Genomic DNA, 12,855 nt, shown 5'->3' on the forward strand with positions numbered 1-12,855 from the left:
TCTGCTGCCTGAAGGTGTAGTGTATTGTATTAGCTTCCCCTCACTATAAGAAAATTTATAAAGACAAAAGGATTATTTTTACCAGGCGTGATAGTACATGCCTATACTCCCAATATTTGGGAGGCTGAGGCAGGAGGATCACTGTGAGTTTGAAGACAGTAGGGGCTACACAGTGAGTTCAAGGCCAGCCTGAACTACACAGAAGACCCTATCTCAAAAGAAAAGGAGGGGTTATTTTCCCTCAATTTGGGAAATTCCAGGCCAAGACTGGCTGATCTCATTGCTTTGGATCTGTGGCAAAGCAGCACACGATGGCAGAAGTATGTGCTGGAGCAAAACTGCACACTGCATAGCAAGGAAGCAGAGAAGAGCGAGGAGGAATCCTGGGGTCCCACAGTTCCCTATAAGAGCACATGCTCAATGGCCAAAGGACCTTTCACTAGGCTCCACCTCTAAAGGTTTCTATAACCTCAGAAGAGCACCACCCTGGGGAGGAACCTTTTAACACATGAGCTTTTGGAGGATTCTCTAGATCCAAACAACAATACATCTCTTTCCTACCTTTATGACCCAAGTAATCCATCCAAATACCACTCTTTTACCCACTTGGGTTTTCCCAGGCTAGACACTGCTTGTTCCCACTCTCATGGAAGACAATGGCCTGAGATACAATTTGCAGCCTAAGAAACTGGGGTAGGGGAGCAACTAAAGGACTGATGACTTGAGGACAATAGCCAATGAGTGATAAACAAGACTGACCTCTCAGAACTTGCTCCTTCACTTGTATTAGCTTTTCCCCAACATTTAAAAAAAAAAAAGCTAGGGATCTAAAAGTCCCTAGCTGTAAACATAATTTGCCCTTCTTCTAAAATCTCAGATCAGAATAAAACCAAGACATGGTAGCACCATTATGAAAAGGCTAAAAATGATAGCCCAGGGCCTTTTAGCCACAATAAAGTGCTTATTTGGCTTAACCAAGTGTATTCTTCCAGGCTGAGACAGGGAGGGATATCTGCATTTACAGACACAAATCAAGTATCAGGATCTAAAACACATATGCTCATTACTATACTTTTTGAAAATCTAAATCATAAAAGATTAAGAAATAACATTTAGGGACCAGGGATTTAGCTCTGTGGTGCCGTTGCCTGCCTTGCAAGCGCAGGGTCCTGAGTTTGATCCCTGGTTCAAAAAAAAAAGAAAAGAAAAAGAAATAACATTTAACAAGTACATAGCAAAAGACAAAGAGCAAAATTTAGGCAGATATTTCCATAAAAATTAACGTTTTGAGGAGATTTACTGAAAGCTGAAGCGGGGTATGTCGGAAATATTTATAAATAAAACCATAAACATCTGAGTATAAATGTTTTTTTTTCCACTTTTAGTCTCTGGGTCCCAGAAAAAAATATAACATTATTAACGTACAAATAATCACTGCTTTTATGCACTGTTTTATTTCTGGGTAAATCTCTTCACTAAATTTGGAAATATATGTGACCTGCATCAAGATGAGGTTATCATTTGGAAAAAGAAGAAGAGGTGGGAGGAAAGTAAAAATAATATCCTCATAATTTAAAATACTAAATTCTTCATATTTTAACAACGAAAACCAATATCTGAAGCATAGGGTCACTGGTAAATACCTATACCAAACCTTTGCAGGATTCCATTTATCTGGCTTGAAAAACTCTAACACGTAATGTTAGCCAGCCAAGATTCTACATATAATCCCCAGCAAGTTCAGACATGGAAACAATAAAAGGTATCTGAGACCAAGTCTTTATCAGTTTAAATAAAAGAAAGTACTAATTTATCACATTTCTTTTAGTGAGAAATGAATGGTTGTTCATAGTAGTCAGATAAAAACCATTTAAAACAAATTGGAGCTCATTTCTTATAGCGTATGGTAGAGGAGAACCTTACGGAAACTGAGGGGAAGATTGAGCACAGCTCAAAGAGACACCACTTGCAAATTCAAGGGACACACACGAGGCACACACTTCAAAGAAACACGATGAGTCCTCAACTTTAAGATGGGAGGACTGCCACTTTTAGAAAGATAAATCCCTGGGAAGAGCAAAGATACTCTTGGAACAGTAGGGAAAGGGGGCAGACAGACAGGGAAGTAATAGGATGAAGTCCTCAGCAAGCTTTCTGGTAAATCCTGACTAGAAAAAGTTAAACCCTTGCTAGAAAGAGCAAGTAAGAGGAGAAGCAAGAGAGTTGATAAGCAACATGGCTGTCAGGGGCTGCAGCTAAAGTTGGTTGCTCCTCCCCACCATGCAGTAAAGTACAAAGGAGATGAAGCGGGAGAGGGCCCTACATAACAGAAAACTGAGTATATAAAAGACAGTAATGCTTCAGTTCATTAATGCTTCTGTTCACAAAAGTTGGTTCTCAAAAACATTCAACAAAATTTTCCCTCCATTCACAAACTCTACACTTGGTGACAAAAACAACTGTAGCTATCTTCCCCAAAATTGTAAAACAAGTTAAGTTCATGAACCGAGGTACCACTGTATATACGCACACCTGGACAAGCACTATCACCTTGGCTCGCAAACTCAATTCTCTTCACAATTTCAGATGCAAACCAGACTGGATGACAACAGAATCAAATTTCCCCATAAGGTCAACAGTGACCCTAACCACTAAATTTTCTTTTCATTTTTTCTTTTTTTTTTTTTTTGGTACTGGGTATCGAACTGAGGTCCTTGTGCTTGCAAGGCAGGCAGAGGAACCACTGAGCTAAATCCCCAGCACTGCAACATTTGGGCTTCCTTGCTGCCTCGTTACATGGAGAAGGGCATCTCATGTTGAGACAGAGCAAGCACACTTACTCAGTTCTCCCTATAAAGCCACTAATGCCTTCACTGGGGTCCCCTTCTCAAGACCTTTTCTACAGGTTCTCCGTCTAAATACTGCCAGCACATAAATCAGGAACTAAGTTTCTAATATATAAACTTTTGGGGGACACATTCAAACTACTGTAGTAAGCCAGTATTACTAGTTTTCAAACCTGGAGATGAGAAGGTGGGTAAAGAAGTTTCCCAAATCTTTTTGTATGCAAACTACAAGTTCGAAGGAATTTTCTTAACAAGGCTACTTTATTTCTAGCTCATCAACCCCTACCACCACCAAAAATGGACTAATTTACTTTAAAACAGGGAAGACTATGGCACTTCTTAAAGTCAGAAACCACTGATTCTTAGTCCAGAAAGGATGTAATAGTCAAAGAATACACATACAAAAGAAAATTTGGTTATTTGAAAAGTTCAAGAAATTAATAAAGCCCAGAAATATCCAAAACTTTTCTCAATGTCTTGATGGATTTTCTTTCAGATATTTTATATATGTTTAATAAAATTGAAGACATGTATAAATGTAAATACATATCGTAATTTTTTCCTCACTTAACATTTCCCAGGGAAAGAATTCTTCTTCAGGTTTTGGGAAATTTTCTTAACATACCATTTTAAATAGCAATGATAATATTAGGAGTTACTCTTAAATAAGATGCACAAAATGATCAAATATTTTATAGAATATTATTTAAATATTTATAATGATGATGGTATGATTAATAAAAAATAACTAGTTAACCCATTACCAAAGAAAGATGGCAGGGGAGTAAACCAGGCAGCTATAAGGTGATCAGAAGTGAGAAAGGATGCTTAAAAAGTCAAAGGGTAAGTTTTTTTTAAATTTGTATTTGTTTATTTTGGTGGTGAGGATTGAACTCAGCATCTCATACATACTAAGCACATACATCCCCAGTCCCAAAGAATTGGTTCTGGGTTCTGAAAAGAGCCCATTGGTCGTCTTCAAATATGAGATTATAAATCTGATCACTTACACAAACCTCCTGTTCTTTTTCTTTTTTTTTTTTTTTTTTTTTTTTTTTTTTTTTTGCAGTACTGGAGATCGAACCCAAGACCTTGTGCTTGCAAAGCAGGTGCAGTGCTACTGGGCTAAATCCCCAGCCTCCACCCCTTAGTTCTTAATGTGGGCTCTTTTGCTGGATCTAGAAATGCAATTAGTATAACACTTGATTAATAAGAGAAAAGCATAAAAGTCTTGTTAAATTTACATGTATATAGGGATTTTCATAAAAGTAAAGCCCACAGAAAGGACTAAACCCCAACCATTCCTCAGTTAAAAAGGATAAAAATGTTTAGAGATGACTATACTTTCTGAAAGAAAGCAGGATCTTTAAGAGATATCTGTAAAATCATGTCCACAGCAGCATTACTCACAATTGCTAAAAGGCAGAAGCAACTCAAAGTCCACGAATACACAAGGTGTGGTACACACATAACAGAGTACCATTGAAACTTTTTTTTTGGCACTGGGGATTGAACTTGGGACCTTACGCTTTCAAAGCAGGCAGCGGAACCACTAAGCTAAATCCCTAGCCCCCATGCAAACTTTAAAAAGAAGGAAATCTTATTACATCTACAACATCCATGAACCTTGAACATATTATGCTAAATAAAATACTGAGCTATATGCAAAAAGGGCAAAATTACAGTAAGTCCCTGACTTACAAACAAGATCTATTCTGGGAGAATGTTGGTAAGTCAGATTCATTTGTAGTCCGACAAAGTGAGAATTATACACCTTTGACACAAATATACAATTTAAAGCGTAAAAAAAAAAAAACACTCACACACACAAATAGTATAAATGAATAAAATGGTGGTACAGTATAGTACAACAACCGGCAGATAGGGGCTTGTTTTTCCTCTTGCTTCCGGACATCCTAGGCTCTGACTGAGCACTGTGCTACTGTGCAGAGAGCACACAGCAGCACAGCTGTGACAATAGCCAGCAGACACATGAGCTACTTCTGCAATTTGTTCCCATCCACAAGTATTCATAACATGTGGTTCACAACTCAAATGTTCACAAGTCAAGGATTTACTGCATGTGATTCCACTTACAGGTAACTAAACTAGGCAAAGTCACTTAAGGTAACTAAACTAGTCAAATTCATGGAGACGGGAGGTACACTAGGTGGTTGCTAGTGGCCAGAAAAGAGGGAAATGAGTTACTGTTTAATGGGTACAGAGTTTCCGTTCTACAAGATGACAGCATTATGGAGATCTCTTGTACAACAATGTGACCATACCCGAGACTGTAGAATTATTCACTTAAAAATAGTTATGATGGTAAATTTTATGTTACATGGTTTTTTTATGCTACACAGTTTTCTTATAATTAGTTTTTTTAAAATTATACAAGAAAAAAAAAAACTTTAGGCTTTTTTAGGTGACTGTACCAGGCCAGGTAACAATGGTAAAAATGAGTTAATATGCTCTTACAAAATCTGAACCTAACTTTTAAATTACTAATGTCTATTTAATCTTGTATGTTAGAATATTACTGTTCTCAGGAAATGGATAATAACCAGTAATTGAGGAATCTAATTTTCCATTTTCTATTTACCAATCTATATATTATCATGCTCAAGGGATTTATCTTCTCGATCATTTATAAAAAACTGATATTCTTCAATTACTACGTTTGTACATAGTAAAAAACAAATATTACTGATATTTTTTATTCTTCATCTTGCGAAACCATGACTGCTACAGCTTAGACCTGGATGTCCCCCAAATCCCAGGGGTTCAAGTGTTCGTTCTCTGAGGTGGTGGAAACTTGAAAAGGCGGAGTCTAGTGCGAGATCTTTACGGTCACAGCAAGGGTCGGGGAGGTAGCACCTCCAAGGAGGACGCGAAGACCACGATCCCTTCCTCTTTTTTTTGTTTTTCTTTTTTGTTCATGAGGAGGTGGTGAACAGCTTATTCTACCACACCATCCCTGCCACAATGTGCACGCACAGGCCCACAGCAGGGGGGGCCAACAATCAGGGACTGAAACCGCTACAGTTGAATGAGCCAGTAACAGTCCAGGTTCTTGGGTACAATGAGGAAAGAATTGCCAAGTGTGTACCCAATAGTAAGTGGAAAGCAGCTATGTTTAGTGAGGATCACAAGAAGGTGTGCCCAGAACCAGTCCGTACCAGCAAAGGTATAACACAGATCCAGAAATGTGCTGGGGCACAGAAAAGCATCATACACATCAAAGGTTGCAACAGCCACAGAAAAAGAGGACCAATAACTCAGGCTTTCTGAATTTAAAGGCTTTAAGTGCCCTCTACTGAATCTCTCTAGATGTGACTAACAGGAATGACTGACAGGGTGCTGAGTCACCCTAGTGGCTCTTAGCATATATACTCATCCCAGAATTCACTGGTCTTAATTATATGTATGAGATGTAGTGCATATTTATGAGCCTATAATGAGGTAGAAGTAGGGTAAGGTGACCAAAAGTTCACCTGGAAGATCCAGTGAGCATTTTGCTTTTGCCCAGTTCATCGAGAATCTCACAAACTTTTGTAATCTTATTTTCTACCTCTCTTAGGACAATGGAAGCAAGAAAAATTATAGGATGCTACTAGTAATTAAATGGAGGGAAAGGAAGTGATTTCTCAGCTTCATTGTTTCTAACGCTACTAAAACCTTTAAAACGGAGTACAAATAAACCTTTCCTCTTTATAAGTTGATTATTTCATGTATTTTGGTATAGTAATAGAAAGCTGACAGTGACCCAAAATATACTATACACACATTCACACACACACACACACACACACACACACACACACACACACACACACATTCTTTTTCTTGCAGATGTTGGCACCCTTTATCCAATTAAGTTTTAGGTTTTAATTTAAAATTAATACTGACACCATTTGTTCATTTATACTTTAGTTGAAATTTTTTCCTCAAAGTTTGATGTGTTCTTTCTAAATTAAGCTTGTCAAAAGACCAGTCCCTGAAGCCACAAAGGCTTCCAGTGGATATCTCCTCTCAGGATCACATCAAATCTTTCTTATATAAGATTCTTTGAATGAAGAAAAAAATTTTGTTTTTCAGAACATTCCATATCTCTCAGCAAACTTACCTTTTAGTCTCCTCAGCAACTAAAATTGAAATAATTAAAAGCAATTAACTTTAGAACAATTAGAATAAACTATAGTTTTGAAACTTCATATGCTAAATACGACTACAGGATAAACAACTTTAAGCCATACACTTATGATTACTAGTGATAGGGGGATGCTAGCATTATAATAGAAACTAAAAAAAAAAACAAAACAACAAAGAATATATTTGCTTCCCCAAACTTCCTATTTCTGATTTCTTCATCTTATTCTCCAATACCCAAATATTATACACATTTCTTCTGAGAAAACTATTTTCACTGGAAAATAAATTCTATGGGAGAAGGAAACATATTTCACAACCAGTCCCAACACAATGCAGGAGACATAATGAGCACTGACTAGTTGAATGGGTCAGTGAATCTCATCATCTAGTCCAGGCTTTTATTTCCACGTGGCTAGCTTCCCAATGATGAAAATACTTATAACAGGAGTATTCCTTATGCAGAGAAGGTACAGTAATCCTGCCTCATCTTTGGGTTCACTTTGCACAGTTTTAGTTACCCATAGTCAATTGAAGTCCAAAAACATTAAGTGAAAAATTTCAGAAATAAACAATTCGTAACTTTGAAATGATAAGATCTTCTTAGGAATGTGATGAAATCTTGGAGTGTCCCACTCTGGGACATGAAACATCCATCCAGTGTGTGTCAATACAGTCAATGCTCCCCACCGGTAAGGTCTCACAAGCCACCTTGTTATAAGAAATGCCACACTCTCACAGTGCTTGCGTTTCAATAACCTTTATGTAGCAGTCTAATGCTATGACCCAATGGCTGTAATAACTTTCCTTCGCTGAGACACGATACCTGGTATGTGCAACGTAAAGGGTAATTTATCTTGGCTCCCAGATGTGCCAGTGGATTTAATCTAGCCAGCTAGCTCCAAGGCAGAAAAGAATGTAAAAGAGGGGCACAGCAGAGGAAAGCTGCTCATATTATGGTGCCGGGAAGCAGAGTGAGAGAGGAAGCACCAGGGAAGGAAACATACCCTTCCCAGGTCACGTCCTCAGTAACTGCCTCATTGATATACTGTAAGGAACAGAATGGATCATTTAGAAGAAGTTACAAGGAAGAGATCAATAAAAAGACTTGATGGTTGAGAAGCAGGAACAAAAGGAGTTTACAAAAAGAGTGGGGTGGGGTTCCTTTCTCCCCACAACCCCGCCAACATTTGTTATTGTGTGATTTCTTGATAGTAGCCATTCTTTGTGGGGTGAGGTGGAATCTCAGTGTTGTTTTCATCTGCATCTCTCGAATGACCAGTGATGTGGAACATTTTTTCAAATATTTTCTTGCTGCTTTTACTTCTTTGTCTGAGAGGTGCAGACTGGTGCAATCACTATGGAAATCAATATGGAGATACCTCAAAGAGCTTGGACTGGAGGTTCCATTTGACCCAGCCATCCCTCTGCTGGGTATCTTTCCAAGAGAACTAAAAGAATCATATCACAGAGAAGTATGTGCACCCATGTTTATAGCGGCACAATTTGTAATAGCTAAATCTTGGAAACAGCCCAATTGCCCATCCGTTGGAAACTGGATAAAGAAGATGTGGTTTTTCTATAAAATGGAATATTACTCAGCCATAAAGAACGAGAAAATAGATTCATTCATAGGAAAATGGATACATATTGAAGATATACTCCTAAGTGAAATAAATAAGTCACACATGTGTAAATACCGAATAGTTCCCCTGGTGTGAATAATCTGCAACAATGCATAAGATCCTAATAAGATTACTGACATTTAGAAATGGGAAGAAAGGAGCTAAAGGTGTAGGGAAGGTGGGATGGGTAAGGGAAGAGTAAAAAGGGAAAAGAAAAAAATGTGAGAGAATGAAAAGATGAAAATAAAGTGTCTGTAGATGGGGAGGGAAGGAGGGGGTGAAGGGAGGGCAGAGGTAAGGGGAAAAAATGAGAATCAAGACTTGTCATGTAGAGGTACAAGACCCCAACATTGAATGTAACTGTACTGTATCCCTAAAATGTACCAATAAACTCAATTAAAGCTGAAAAAAAAATAAGAAAATGACTATTTAGGGAAAAAAAAAGAGTGGGGTGCAGATAGAGAACAGCTCCTGATGTTTGCTCAGTGCTTAAAATCCTAAAACAGCGGGACACTGGCAAAGATAAAACTTCAAAGAAGGATGAGCTGGACCTGGTAGTGATGATCCAGGGGGCCCATCAGGCAACCTGTAAAAATATAAGTCTCTTCAAAGTAACCAGGTCTGCAACACCATCTGAGGGAAATCTAACTTCTGTGGTGCAGTAAAGCAAAACACAAAATACATGCAAGAGTCAAGAGAGTGAAGTAAGATCTGAGTTTAGGCTGGTTGGGTGTCAGGCTCCCAACCATAAAATGCTAGAGCTAAAGCTCGACATGGACACAGGGCAGGATTCTAGCCACTCAGCATTATCTTTGGAAATTCGCACCCCGCTCTCTGCCTCCACCCAGTTGCACTGTCCTCTCAGACACAACGGAGACAAGAGATGACCACCGTGCACGGATTCTGGGAAAGATGCTCTCCTGGACTCTGTGGCACCCTGAGAGTGGAATGGGGATGCAGACAGCTCCCAAGCAGTACTGGGCTTGGGTACAGACGCCAGAATTCTAAACATGAATGAAACAAAGTAGGAAAGAATAGTTAACCCTACAAGGTCTGGTTTCCAGCACAATAGGGCAGGCGTGTGATTTTATGAACTGGTACTAAAATATTTTCCCTCGTCTCTTACATATTTTTAAGGCTTCAACTTTATAAACAATAGGGTGTCAAAGGTTATGTCCTTGACCAGACTCTAGCCAGGTTCCTCTGAGCCTTCTTCTCCATTAGGCTCAACCTCAGCCTCTAAGAACGACAGACTCTCAATAAAATAATCTTATCCAACCCTCTCCCAAGTTTTGTTTTTGTTTTTAACTTGACAAGCACTACATAGTTTTTTTTCGAGAAAGGCAGCTTCTAGGTAGGGAAAAGATATGCTTTATTAAACATTAATGGGAAATCTTACTGGGGGTAGCTTCTGCCTCTACAGATAGACTCTACAGGTAGGGCAATTAGAGAGACAAAAGAGAGAGACTACATACACCCAATAGGTGCCAGGTAGCACAATTACCATGGGAATTTAACAGAACTTTAACAAAGCAAGGAGAAAGCCAGAAACCTGAAAGACCAGGGAAACCAGCCCCTCACTTGCCCCTGATAAATGCAAAGGAGATAAGGAGGCAGCCACCTAAGAACACGTATTTAATATATGAAGCACACACACATACACACACTTATACGTACATACTTACATGTATATTCTCACTTTAGCATCACTATTCCTGCACCAGATATACACGTTCCCTTTGCTTTATCATTAACTTATCTTTCTGTAAGCCACCCCTCCTCTCCATCTATCACAAAAAGACAGGAAAAAATCAAATAACTCAAAGGACCAGAAAGAATGTACACAGAGTTACTCAGGTTAGGAACAAAGACAGCCAGAGAGCCAATCAGATGGTAACAAGTTCCAGGTGTCCCGTGGGGAATGGGTCCTAAATAAAAAGGAACTGAGGACAAACATTGACAAGTATTCACTCCTGATGCTCTCTACTCTTCCAGAGTAGCTGTCCATCTTCTCTTCTTTACTCTTTTCTAAATAAACTGTCTTCTTTTATTTTAAAATCTGCCTCTTTAATTCATTACTGAACCTGAGAATTTACAAATCGCAGTAGGATCCTGGTAGCTGCAGGGTCCAGCAGAGCAGAGGTGTGGCGTGGTACAATTTACACCCCTCCCCCAGACGTGACAGTGTCTAAAATGGTTTCTAGGAGCTGAAGGCTGCATACCCAGGATGACTCTACCCTAATCCTCGAGGCTGAAAAAGCTCAAGGCCACCAATGGATTTTCTGTTTTTCCAGCCAAGAGATCCCTGACAACTTTCTTAGGCCCTAGTTACTGGGAAAGACAGTTATGAATACGTGCTCCGCTCTTACAGCTGAGGAGTGTTTATTTCTAAAGGACCGGAGAACCACGCCTCTGAGATGTCACTCTCAGGAAAAGGGGGACTGGCACATAGTCTCCAGGGGAGGACAAACTCAGGAATTCTATCACATCCATACAGAGCCGGCCAAATCACTGACCAAACTTGGGTAACTTTTCAGTACCCTGACTCCACGGAGCTCCTGCCTATCCCTTCCCTACTTGCTCTTTCCTTTAAAAAGCCCAGTCAAATGTAAGCTGAGATACTTCACACTGGACGCTCTTTCTACATGCAGTGGAATATTACAGATCAAACTTGCCCTGACCACTTTAACTAGTGTTCCGTTCATTTTTGAGAGGTAAATAGTGACTTTGGTGAAACAATATGAGATAGTACACATCACGGTGTCTGGACTCACTGAACAAGATGTGCAGCCACAAGATATCTTCTTAAAAAAGAGAGAGGAACTCCTGCCTCATGGGACTTACAGAAGAGTCAAATGAGGTTAGGTATGGTGGGGTACACAGTAAGAACTCAATATGTAATTCTTTGAAAAGCTAGCAAGAATATACCACTATGCAATTTGGCAAAAACCAGGGTGTGGTCAAGGAGAGAACTTTTGTGCTCTCTATTGTTTGCAAAACTGAAGCATTAGATACATATAAAGATCATTCCTGCCTGTCCAAGTTTGGTTTCTTGAATGAATTTGGTTTCAATTCATAAAACTACAGACCTATCTTGTTCTGCTAGAAGCCAGATCCTTCAAGGGCTGATCTTTTTCTTAAAAAATGTAATACGTTTTTTAAAGAAAATAGCATCAGATTCCAAAGTGAATGTGTCCCCAGATGAAGTCAACTTTTTTTTTTTAATGGTACTGGGGATCAAACTCAGGATTTTCTACTTGCAAAGCAGGCACAGTGCCACTGACGTAAATCCCCAGCCCCAGATGAAGTCAACTTTATCCCTACTTCTCTGCTCTGATATGCAAGATAGTGTTCCTTTAAAGTAACAGAGCTGCGGGCAGTTACTAAGTGTTGCCAAGGGATACTGGCTTGGCTTGAGTATAAATTAATCACTGTGTATAAATTAAGCAAAACACCAGATGAGAACTGTCTAGAATAGCTCCTTATCAAAAAAAAAAAACAAAAAAAACCCCGTATTTCTTAGATTTGGTTTTAGTGCTGGGGAAAAAAAGAAAAAAGATCTTCCAGGGCTCCCATCTGATTCCTCCATTTCACAATAAGGTCTTAAAGCCTCCAAAGATTAAAGGAGGTCCCACAGCCACAGGTGACTGGACTGGAAATACAGGCTCTCACCATATCTTGCTGATTACTCATATAAACAGTGTAAAGGAAAATATAACACAGACCTAAGAAATACTTTTAATGTTGATAAGAAATCTGAATCTCAATACCCTGAATTTATAACAATCTCAGAAGTAAAGATGTGTCAGTGTGAGAAAACAATCTCCTTTACCTCTCCCATCTGCCTGTAAGGGCCAGGGCTGAAGGCAGAGTCCAGAAGCCACAGATAAGCAGCGAAGAAAGGGGGTATAAACGGTCTTGGCCTCCAAGGACTACCATCATAAGATTCTTTCAGCAGAGTATCCAAAGAGTATCCTTAGCAGTCAGCAGGAAAAGATGCATAGCTTTGCTCTTTTCTTTTTTCTTTTTTGGCAAAAAAAGAAAGCATTTGACTCAAGACTTCAATCTCACTGCAAACCCAACCCTCCAGGACCTAGAGAGCCAGTACTCTTTTGCTGCCACATAGTGGTAGGAAGCCTAAATTGCAGGATAAATTCTTGAAGCCCTGTGTAGACCTGAGAAACTTAAAAACAGTGGGATGAAAAAGAAAATAAAATATATATATATATATATAT

The sequence above is a fragment of the Fukomys damarensis genome, unplaced genomic scaffold (assembly GCF_012274545.1).
Source record: "Fukomys damarensis isolate Sample0158 unplaced genomic scaffold, DMR_v1.0_HiC HiC_scaffold_13, whole genome shotgun sequence".
Lineage (NCBI taxonomy): Eukaryota > Metazoa > Chordata > Mammalia > Rodentia > Bathyergidae > Fukomys > Fukomys damarensis.